We start from the raw sequence: 12,461 nt of genomic DNA on the forward strand, positions 1-12,461 counted from the left end.
CTAGAGATGCAGGTGTCATTTGGTTAGCTAGCAAGAAATGTGAATCACTTAGCATATCTCTTAGTTGTCAATCAAATGTATGTGGCATGGATCAAATAGGCAGGCAGGCAAGTTCCCATTCAGTTGTCAAAATGTGGGTTGGGACAAGCATGCATTGGCAGGCAAGCTGCAGAAGGACGAGCAGGCTACTATTCCCCATCGTTTATCAGTGCAATTTCGACAGCTAACTAGCCAAAATAGTTTGCGAGTGTTTATCTAATGTTCCCTTGTTAGATTTTAGCTGGGCTACAGAGATGAGGTAGTCATTCACAAAATAATGTTAAACACGACTATTGCACACAGAATGACTCCATGCAACTTCTTAAGTAAATGTTTACTCCTGAACTTATTTAGGCTTGCCATACCAAAGGGGTTGAATACTTATTGACTCAAGACATTTCAGCTTTTCATTTTTTATTAAATTAGTAAAAAATAAATAAAAACATAATTCCACTTTGACATTAAGGGGTATTCTGTGTAGGCCAGTGACACAAAATCTCAACGTAATCCATTTTAAATTCAGGCAACAACATGTGGAAAAAGTCAAGGGGTGTGAATACTTTCTGAAGGCACTGTCTGGCTTAAAGCGCAATTCTGCCACTTTTCAACCTCATGTTCATTATCTCCAGCACCAAACCAGTCTCTACATATGTGACAACAGCGTGTTTCTATGATCGGTGAAAATAAATAAATAAGAAAGGTCCTAGAAAATGCTTCTGACGTCACAGGGTAGGATTAAAAGGAAACAGTGATTTTCAAAACCTGCAACGAGTTTCTAGCCAGAGGGAGGGTCTTTTTTGCTCCCCTAGTAACATAGAAATGTGCTGTTTTCACATAGCCCATGTAGAAACTGGTATTGTGCTGGAGATCATGAAAATGAAGTTGACAAGTGGTGGAATTGCCCTTTAAGCTTTGTCACGTTAACATTCAGTTTGTCATCTCACTTAATTGCCATCTTTATACAAGTTTTATTTATTTCTTTTTATTTAACCTTTATTTAACCAGGTAAGCCAGTTGAGAACAAGTTCTCATTTACAACTGCAATCTGGCCAAGATAAAGCAAAGCAGTGCGATAAAAACAACAACACAGAGTTACATATGGGGTAAATAAAACAAAAAGTCAAAAATACAACAGAAAATATATATACAGTGTGTGCGAATGTAGTAAAATATGGAGGTAAGGCAATAAATAGGCCATAGTGCAAAATAGTTACAATTTCGTATTAACACTGGAATGATAGATGTGCAAAAGATCATGTGCAAATAGAGATACTGGGGTGCAAATTAGCAAAATAAATAACAATATGGGGATGAAGTAGTTGGGTGGGCTAATTTCAGAATGGCTGTGTCCAGGTGCAGTGATCGGTAAGCTGCTCTGACAACTGATGCTTAAAGTTAGTGAGGGAGATAAGAGTCTCCAGCTTCAGAGATTTTTGCAGTTCGTTCCAGTCATTGGCAGCAGAGAACTGGAAGGAATGGCGGCCAAAGGAGGTGTTGGCTTTGGGGATGACCAGTGAGATATACTTGCTGGAGCGCAGACTATGGGTGGGTGTTGCTATGGTGACCAGTGAGCTAAGATAAGGCGGGGATTTGCCTAGCAGTGATTTATAGATGACCTAGCGACGAATATGTAGTGAGGGCCAGCCAACAAGAGCGTACAGGTCACAATGGTGAGTAGTATATGGGGCTTTGGTGACAAAACGGAGGGCACTGTGATAGACTACATCCAATTTTCTGAGTAGAGTGTTGGAGGCTATTTTGTAAATGACATCGCCGAAGTCAAGGATCGGTAGGACAGTCAGTTTTACGAGGGCATGTTTGGTAGCATGAGTGAAGGAGGCTTTGTTGCGAAATAGGAAGCCGATTCTAGATCTAACTTTTGATTGTTATTGCTTTACGACTAGCCTATAATTACCTACACTTTCTCCTCAGCATGTAAATGACTGACTTTCATCTAGTGTCACTAGTCTCATTCTGTTGTCCGAAATGTCATGTTTTTTTTAACTTGCAATAGCCAAATAAAACAGTCATTACGATGTTAATTGTGAGCGAGAGTCACACCCGTTCCCTAATCCCTCCAAAAACATTAAACAAGTGACATCATCACTGTCCCCACCCCCCAACGTCTTCTTGACCTGACACGGCTAGGCCTGGCTGTACAGATGCTGAGATCCCAGACAGACAGACTGGGTGCAGGATTACATCTGACGAAAGCAATAGAGAGAGACAGTAATCTGGAGGAGAGAAAGTAATTTACTGTCCATCTGCAAAAAAAAAAGGAAGAATGTCCTAATCCTCTTCTAAAAGGAAGGCTATAAATAAAAGCCAAACATCATAAGGGAATAGGGAAGTCGTGCCTGCTTAAACTGAAGTGGTGCTTTCAACTAGAAACTGGGGCGTATTCTCTAGGAACCAAACGAAAGAAAACAGGACGAAAATAGGAGGGATCTACCGGAATTTGCCCATTAAGAAACACTTGTTTAGCTACAGTGCAAAACATTTTGCTACGGTGTGCACTGGGCTAACGAATACACACACCCCTGGTGACTGCATAGGCCTAGTATTGAACTACGGTCGAAATGTCAGGTTAAGCCCTGTGAGTCACACTCACAAGCTTTATTCACTCCACAGTGACCTCCTTTTCTGCCCGGCCCTATAAGTTAGCTCATTGTAGCTGGCATGTCATGCGATGCGTGCAAACAAAAACACAGGCCTGCTCTTTGAGATGCTGTATTCTGGCTGCTCTACTGCGGAAGGTTTAACAAGCAATGCTATGCTGCACAAATAGTCCCGATAGTTCCAATGCTATGCTGCACCAATAGTCCCGATAGTCCCAATGCTATGCTGCACCAATAGTCCCGATAGTCCCAATGCTATGCTGCACCAATAGTCCCGATAGTCCCAATGCTATGCTGCACCAATAGTCCCGATAGTCCCAATGCTATGCTGCACCAATAGTCCCAATACACCAGTAAGCTTTATTTTCTCAGAAGATTTAGGCCTATCCCAACGCTCTGACTGTTTACTCGGTTGATAACTAAACTTCTTTGCAAAGCAGTCGATGACAATACCACACAGGGATAAAGGAAACCGAACTGCTACAAGAAAGTTAGGGGAAAAGGATATAACTCTGTAGCAAAACATTCCAAAATTAAATATGGTTACAAAATATTGTATTTCACAGAAATGTCAGGAACTGAAGAAGAATAAAAAAATGTTGATTTGAATGCCTCAATAACCAGGTTTCCCTCCAACCTTTTTATGCGAGTAAAGTACATGTCGGATAAAAAAATATCACAACAGCAAATTTGTCAGTAAACTTCCAAATGTCAACAAAACAAAATACGCAAGACAAGCTGGGATCTTTTTGTTTCTGTCAAATTAATTATGCGAGAAATGGAGGTGGAGACACCTTTGTGCGCCAAATACTGACTGCAAATAAACTTGAAGAAGTCATGCGATGATATGTTATGTGGTCCTCCCGCTACAACTTGGGAAAGCATGCGATTTATTAGGCTACAGATGAAATAAGTTATGATGAACTTCACAGGGTGGTGAAAGGGCAAGGTGATGAGCTTGCTGCTCCTTTCCAATAAATATTGAGGGTCTTATTCTGGTGGCATGATGATTGATGATGTAGTAGTAGACTATAATGTATGTGTGAGCTGTTGGCTAGAGCGCATGAGCCAAGACCAGAATGTGCACATTCGCTATATAAACACAACATTTGTAAAAAGAAAAAAAAGAATAATCTGTATTCGGTACATGGGAATTTAACCGCAAAATATAAAATATATTTTACGTGCACTACGTCATCACGCACAGCCTTTCATCCGCAACAAGTCAATTTGATGGAAAACATCTCTGGTGGGTAAATGCGCATATTGTTTTTATGCAGATTTTAGAATATTCGCATTAAAATCTGTTGCCAATTGGATGGAAACCTAGCTAGGTGACCTGTACACTAACTGCTTTCATGCTCTGAAAAACAACCACGGCACCGCCACCGAACTCATGTGAATCAATCTAGAGCATCATGTGGGGCTTGTCCAGGCAACCTTCCCCCACACCATTAATCTCATCCACCTGTATCGCCATCCTCACCATCATCATCATCCTCACCATCATCATCATCCTCTCTGATCCCCTGTTGAGAAACAGGCAGCTGAGCTGTCAACAGCTTGACAACAAAGAAGGCAAGACAAAACACCAATAGGAGCAGGGTAAAGACAAGGCACACAAGGCAACTATATCAACATTGGACAGCCATGGGTTGCACTAGGCTATGTGACAGCAAGGACAATCAACACACACTCTCTTGATTCAAAAAGATTGGAGAGGAAAAATAGCTGCAACGTGTATTTATCTGTGTCTATTTCTATACTGGATGGCTGACAGAATGTGCTGTAACGGTGAGGAGGGGTCATTCAGAGCTGCAATGCATAATATAGACTAGGCTCACGACCTGCAGCATGTGACCTTGCTGACGAAACTGCATTTCTGGCAGGTCTTAGCCACTTGACTTTTGTGCGCACGCTGCTAGAAGGAAGGAAGTGTGACAAGTCGTTTCTTTCTGCTCTATTGGCAATATTGCTGGTGCCAAGTGAACTTCAGCCCCAGAACATCCCAGCCAAAACAGGTGGAGATATTTGACAGTGGAGAGCGGGTATTTTAAATCCCAAAGCACTGAAAGCCACAGACGTCTGACTGAACAGATGCAAAAAATGTAATGGGCAATTCCACGAAAAACGGAATTACGCTTTGAACAAGGCTCGAAATTAAGGGCTCCCCGGCATCCCGGGGACAAATAAAAAAACATCTGTCTAGTATGGTTCAAACAGACACTGGGACAGTTCTCCTACAATAGATCCAAAATTCATACAACTAGCCTACTGTACATAAACCATTTTTTAAAGCAATGAAGCTGATGCAACAGATCAGAACGTTTAGCTTAAAATGTTGATAAACTATTATTTCTTCACATTATAAGGGCAGCAATGCAAACAATGCAGTAGGCTGTGTGTGAACGTACCAAAATGCAATTAGCTGGAGCACACCGTTCTACAGATGCAACAAGCAACATGGGTTGCTAGTATGACTAGGATTGTGAATGCGGACTGCCTCCGCTCAGACTGCAAGGTGTCACAGGCACTAGCCTTTCTCTCCACTCATGACCATTTGATCTGAACGAACTGTGCCTCGAGTAGCCTATGTCAACAGAATCAAGACGTTACATTTTAATTATCCTACATTATATTTGTCAAACATGACTGGCATTTAGCCTATATTTATGTAATTAAAAGTCTCATTAAAAAGTTTGGCTACATTTTCTGGTGCCTCCATGTCAGCATCGGTGTGGGCATGAGAGGTTGTAGCCAGTCCGCATATAACCTAGGCTACACTTTTACATGTAGGCTAATTATTTACGTAGGCTACATTTATGCTGAATAGGTTTCAATATTATTCCAATGTTGGCCTTTTTAAATTATTATTTTTTCATGACTTTCTGGCTCAGTTGACAGCCCCCATTTATCTATTTAAGTATTAGGCTACTCGTGTTAGTCTTTTAAATCACTGTAAATGACCTAGGTCCTCGAGTAGACCCATGTTTGCATATAAAAACAAACAGAAAATTATTTTAATTTCACGATTTAAAATTGCACTTCGGTACAATTTTGGGACGGTGATGAAAAAGGTTAGTCTCGAGCCCTGGTTTTGACTAAGTTGTTTTCACTTTCAAATGTATGCCAAACAAAAACCATTGATTTCAAATTTTAACAAACCATACAACTATGCCCAATGACTACTTGTAACAATTTCCAATGAAAAATGTAGAGCCTACACACACAGCAGGGCGCCTGCTAGAGCGTCACCTCGTGCTTTATCAGCTCCGGTTAATAAAGTAGCTTCAAAATGTGACTTTTCTGCTGCTTCCCCTCACTTGGATCGGACCGAGTCTGGATCCCACCAGGTCTATACGGAACGGGTATAGTTGTCCTCGGGTCCATTCAGAACGGGTCTCTATATTATTATTTTTTATTTATGCATATCGGGTCCGGAAGGTAAAGCCCCAGGTCTATTTCGGAACAGGTCCAACTTTTTGGACCCGTGAAGGCCTCTACTCAGTAGGTCCGGGAAGATACCAGTATCGCAATACTTGTTAGTATCATGGCAAGGAAACAAAACACGAAGCGGAGTTAACTTCTTTAGGAAAACATCCCTAATGTTGGAAACAAACATCATTATGTTGTCATCCAGGGTCACATGTATTTCTTTTCCAAGATATAGCACACAATATTTTACATACAGCTGTTTTTTAAAGGACCAAAGAATTTGGTCTGCTTCGTGTTATCATTTTAGCCATGGAAAAAATATTGTGATACTGGTATTGTCCCGGCCCTAGTGCTCAGTGGGAGAGGATGCTGGTTACTCATGGGTAAGTGACAGTATGATCTGCTAGATGTGACATTAACTGGAGAGAGATGCAGAGAGAGAGAGAGGGAGAGGCAGAGAGAGAGAGGGAGAGAGGGAGAGAGAGAGAGAGGGAGAGGCAGAGAGAGGGAGAGAGGCAGAGAGAGAGAGAGGGAGAGGCAGAGAGAGGGAGAGAGGCAGAGAGAGAGAGAGGGAGAGGCAGAGAGAGAGAGAGGGAGAGGGAGAGGCAGAGAGAGAGAGAGAGGGAGGGGTTGTCCAGACTCAGACTGTTATCACTCTTGGTTTGACCACCAGACAACAGAAAGACAAAGAAAACAGTTATGAGCTGAACATAACAGTATGCCAGCGGAAGGGAGGACAGTAGCAGGTGACCCAAGTGTGGTTCGTGACTATTATGATTTCCCATTGTAGCCAATTCAGTTGCAGTAATTTCGTTTACAGATTTTTTTTAGGTAATTCCGTTACCAATTTGGTAATGGAATTAGGAGTTCTAATCAGTTAATTCATTAACAAAATTGATTTCAGTAAAATCACTATAACTTATTGGTAGGTCTACCATTACTTGTTACTTCTGTGAACTGTTATTATCCTCCTTCCTCATGAGGAAGAGAAATTAGATAATATCTTAAAGATATGTGAATTTTGGTAACGGAATTACAAGGCACAAGGCAATCTTTTTTTTTATTTACAGAAGGTAAACAATTTCCCCAAAACTAAATATACGTGTTGATATTAGTTGGCAGGGGTCTTTACATCAACATTATTGTGTTTTCATGTATTTCTGATACTTTTTAAGACTTTCTGGTAGATGTTTTCCAAGACCCCTCTTCTGTTTATCCAGAAATCAAAGCCTTTACTTATGCCAAAATTTTAAGATGGAAAATTGTTGAAAAATGTATCTATGCTTTCGTTTCCCAAAAATATAGACTCTTAGCTTTCATTTGATACCCAATTTGATATGATCCTATGAACTTCACATTTGGTGCTCATGGTTCCTTTTCGAAGGAAATGTCCTAATGTAATTTGGAAATGTGATTAACAAAGAATTAGGGCAGCACTTCAGGAGACATTCAACTTTCAATACACGTCGATGCAATAGTGAAATGCAGGTTAGGCCTACACCAAGGACTAGGATATGGTTTCATTGAGGAAATCACTCTGTAAACTAAGGACCAGTGAGTGAGACAATGCCTTCTTTCAATTTCACTACATATTAATTTGAAAGTAGCCTGTGTACCCTGCCACTCCCTCCTCTGACTATAGAATAATTGTTGTAGTAGGCTATTCATTTTTTACAAGGAGCAGAGTACACTATGGGATAAAGCCTACTGTCATTATGAGGCCAGACAGGAATGGCTCTTGCAATAACACACAGTGACACACAGGTCAGACTGCCTGAACAGGCTGAAAAGAGTGTCAATGCACAAGACATCTTTCAAAATTACTAAGCAACAGAATCATTCTCTTGGAGGAACAAAACCAGTACATAATATTGTTGCTATTATTCAAATCATGACAATATAAGATGTTCTAGCCAGGCTAGCTTTTACATTAATTTGCCCTTTTCAAAAGGGCAGCTATTCCTGTAAGCCCTATGACCTTTAAACTTGTATGCCATTTGAACTGGTTATTTTGGTCACGAGCTGGGTAACCTACAACATTGGTCTGAGTGGATGGCTGTTTTGAATGTACTATATTTCAAACAGCCTACTATTGAAGACGGTTGTGTGGAACAGTAAGTTAGCTACAGCGATACATCTATTCAATACCACTAGTTGGCATGTAACCGTTTGCTGGATATAGATAGCTAATGTTACAACAATGACAACAGAGGGTGGGATTAACCTGGTTCACAGCTGAAGGCCTAAACCTATTAGAAAGGGAGTGCAACACGTACTGTACCCATCGACTGTGTGGCTTGCTTGCGCATGGTCTCAGTCTGCGTATGATGGCTTGAAATTCAGGCTGACTTTTACACTAGCTAGCCAGGGGAGAGGCTACACGGACACGCCAGGTGCCCAAATGTATGACTTATGTCGTGCAGCTGAAAGTTGAGTGGAGGCAAACGGATTAAGGTCAGTCAGTTGAGTCAGTTGTCCTGAAGAGCCATTCCCAGCTAGCTAGTTTATGCTTGTGGCAAGAAACTTAAGAGATCATTTGAAACTTGTCTGGGACATGGGCGAGTGTTCAGAATCATTCAGTTTTTTTTTTAATCGGAGTAATTGTTCATTTTTTACGTAAATGTAGACTTTAAAGCCGTAGTTGTACATTTTAGCTGTCACCCTGGCCTGGTATTGCATATTGGCTACACTATCCCAGCTACTTCCCTTTCCTTACTGCCGGACAGCAGTGCTCGCCGAGCGAGAGCGAAGGCCACTGTGCCCCGTGGTGGTGTTGTGTTACCGGCTTACGGCGCAAAATCTGTTTAGAAGCAAATTGGCTCTGGCAGCCAAAACAGCCAAAATACTCCATCTAAATGCGAATCGATTCTCAATTGCGGTATGGTTCTAGAAACATAAATCCCTCTACATTCATACCACATCAAAATTATTTAAACAAATGCAAAATACACACCTACTGTACTTTTAACCGGTTTTAACAGTTGCAGCCGACAGTATTTTATAGTGACAACATGTTTATGTGGCGTCCATCTTCCGTTTACACACAGGTGTTCAGAGACACAGATAGCTATTTAGCACAGGTGGTCGACTCTGTCTTCCGTCTGTTTTCCATTAACAAGCGCTGTAACATGGAAATATGGCCGTGTGGGAACCCTATCCCTATAAAAGGTGTGTAGTAATTTAACCTTACGTTTTTTCAAATTTATTTCTCGCTGATATGAAAGATACATTCCTTATGTTTCCAAAACCGTACTGCAAGCGATGCGTGTTAAAGGGTAGGAAGCATGAGCTTTTCCTCACCAATGTAACACAGTGTGGTCAAAGACTTAGTAACTTAGTTTTAGTCACGATCTGGTTACCTATAAGTACAAACATACTTATGATTTTGGGTTATTACATATTTATTAACTTATTTCCGGATATCAATGCACCATTTCTCAACGTCATATGGAGGATCTACTCTGTGATACCGAGTTCGTATGCTAATTCGGTAGCTAGCTCAAGGTTGCGCCTTAAGGATTGCTGTTGTTGTGGATGGCTGTTCACAAATTTAGGCTACATGTGTATTTTAACCCAATAATGGTTGATTTGAAGAAGTTTAAGCTGCCGATCAAGCATTGTTTTTGCGACCAGTGGACAGCCAGTGATAAAATGCGCTCTTGCAACAGCTGCATATGTGGATCCCAGCCTATGGAATAAAAGTTTGAGGGAGTTCCTCACAACTCCATGGTATTGTGCTCCATACTGTCAAAAACAAGTTTAACTTAAGAAGACCATGAGTGGGGCTTTTATTGCTCAATCTAATTTGTGCTGACAAAAAAAAAATTGTCCACAGGTCTAACAGACACATGCTCAAACTCGCGCACTTTTGATAGACTGAAACAGCTGCAAATTATGGAGATAAAGTGTCACCAACAAATACGTAAACAATAGGCCTTTCCCAAATGCAGCATATGGCATACATTTTTCACATGCAAATAACACTTTTCGGTAGTGCTCAAAGCATGCCATTCTATGAGAGCTAGCTAGCTAGGGAACTAAATATTATAGCTAAAAAAGCATAGCTTGCTGCCAAAAAAAACTCATTCTGATTGGCTGGGCCTGGCTCCCGGTGGGTGCGCCCCTGCCCAGTCATGTGAAATCCATAGATTAGGGCCTAATGAATTTATTTATATTAACTGATTTCCTTATATGAACTGTAACTCAGTAAAATCTTTGAAATTGTCACATGTTGCATTTATGTTTTTGTTCAGTGTAGCTAGTTGTAGCTTAAAGGACGATCTACAATGTCTAGCTAGCTAGCAACATTAGTGACAGTCACATGCACTTCTGGAGGCAGTGGAAACGCAATTCGCCCACCAAGGCCAGCCTAACGCGGGTTGACTTCAAAGTGCCAGGCTTTAGATCACAGTCTTTTCTTGAATTCGAACAACGAGGTATGCTACAACAGGACTTGCTCTTGGTTTGCACCATCTCTATTGAGAAAAGAATATACGCCTTAGACAGGATATAGGACTTCTCTGATTTTCCCAAAAACGGATGTCCTACCCCAGAAACAAGAGAACGGCCTATTCACCACATCACAGTTACTTGTCATTGTTGTTAGCCATCTGGTCATCCAGAACGCCTCATGTCCACCAGATGCATCAAACTATTTGCCTTCTGGCAGAAGTCATTCATTGTCAATGCAGCAGTCCGCAACGCTGCATTGGTGATGCTGCACTAGGCTGCGGTGCCCCATGTTTTAAATATTTTCAACTTCTGCACCTTGCTTTAGGTGTGGTGGTACAAATTGAAGTACACACACAGACTCCAAATGGTTCACTTTTAACTAGTTGAAAAGCGATGCACATATGTTTCAAATACAAGTACGGAAAACGCGGGCTAGACATCTTGCAAAAATAAAACGTATATGCATCTTGTGGACATCTGTCTTATAACAGGGCCTTCTGCCCCCTTGAAGCGCGCGCATCATTTTCCTAACGTTATCAGCTTACGTCATACATTTGATACCAGGCGTGTCCCTCTAGCCTCTCCCAGCTAGCAACAATTCCGTTCAGACTATGAAAATACAACTAGCTAACTACCCGACACATAGAGAAAACAGTTAAATAAAAATATATTTACTAACTGACACAAAAAGCGGCAATGTTTCGATTTTTTTGTATCACCAAATTGCCGTCTTGCCACACATTAACTAGTTAGCTAATGCTAGCTAGCTAGCTTGGGTATTCAATTAAACGTTTTAAAACCGATAGCTATAGGTTTGATTTTCTCTAGTAAGTAACGTGACACCTTACCTTAGCTTTATGTTGAGTGAAGAAGAGTCCTTTTTTCCTGCCACTTATAATTTAGAGGGCATATTACTGCAACAATTGCATGAGAAATGTCATCAAGTGCCGAGTGGCCGCCTCGTTCTTTGACAGGCAGATGCGAAGCTGGAAAAAGATGATACTCAAGGCAGTGGTTTACACTAGATATCACATCCACAGAGTCAAAAAGGCTATATCGTAAAAATGAATGAAAAAAAAAATGTGCTTTTTGGTCTTAATTTAAGGTTAGGGTTAGGCATAAGGTTAGCAGTGTGGTTAAGGTTAGGATTAAGGTTAGGTTTAAAATCACATTTTAAGAGACATTGTAGAAATGGGCGGAGTTTAGGACGTTGTGGCTGTAGTAACTAGTGACTACCCCAAGGCAGTGGAGACTACGACCGCTTGGCCAATCAGAAACCGGGGTTTCCCTTCTCCGCTACTGTAAAATCAGAGAGGATGGAGACCATGGTAAAAACTTGTACTGGTGCATTTATTTTGACTTTTGTATCTGCTGAATATTTGTACCCCAATGCATGGAATAGATTTGGGGTTTGAGGCGTGGTGTATAATTGAACAACTATGAATCAAGCTTAGCTAATCAGTGGAATCCCATTTATCTTTTCAACATGACTTGGTGTATTTACTCTGTTATTGACATTTAGGGTAGATGCACAGTGACTATAAAAATGTTTCAAGAACTTGAACTACAGGTTGCAGGAGCAGTGTTGATGGATTACAAATTAAAACTACCATTTTATTTGCTGCTACTATGGTGCAGTATCACTAAAATCAGCAGCAATACGAAATGTATAACTTAATTCCTTACACCTACATAGGCATCATAGCATGGTGCAATTTTGTGTTGTGTGTGTGTACACAAATCCCAATACCTGTAGGTCATTACACTTTGTTCAGCAACTCATTGAATCATTTGTGCTAATTCACGTATAGCCTATTCTGAGAACTACATTCAGTATCAATAACATGCATAGTCCTCCTCAAATGTCATAACACATCAAATTATTAAAACCACTTAGAAGGAGCTCGATTACACATC

The 12,461-nt window shown here is 40.8% G+C and overlaps 1 protein-coding gene and 1 long non-coding RNA gene across 2 annotated transcripts in view; one reads left to right on the forward strand and one right to left on the reverse strand.

Annotated features, from left to right (window-relative positions):
- Positions 1-11,651, reverse strand: part of me2 (malic enzyme 2, NAD(+)-dependent, mitochondrial) — a 22,810-nt gene extending 11,159 nt beyond the window's left edge. The window contains exon 1 of the mRNA XM_041900224.2: positions 11,393-11,651. The gene's annotated coding sequence lies outside the window, so the exon portion shown is untranslated. The remainder of the gene's footprint in view (positions 1-11,392) is intronic.
- The window catches only part of LOC121584388, a 5,397-nt gene continuing 1,086 nt past the window's right edge, over positions 8,151-12,461 (forward strand). The window contains exon 1 of the long non-coding RNA XR_006003706.1: positions 8,151-8,206. This is a non-coding gene — a long non-coding RNA (uncharacterized LOC121584388). The remainder of the gene's footprint in view (positions 8,207-12,461) is intronic.

This window comes from Coregonus clupeaformis, chromosome 16 (assembly GCF_020615455.1).
Source record: "Coregonus clupeaformis isolate EN_2021a chromosome 16, ASM2061545v1, whole genome shotgun sequence".
NCBI classification, from domain to species: domain Eukaryota; kingdom Metazoa; phylum Chordata; class Actinopteri; order Salmoniformes; family Salmonidae; genus Coregonus; species Coregonus clupeaformis.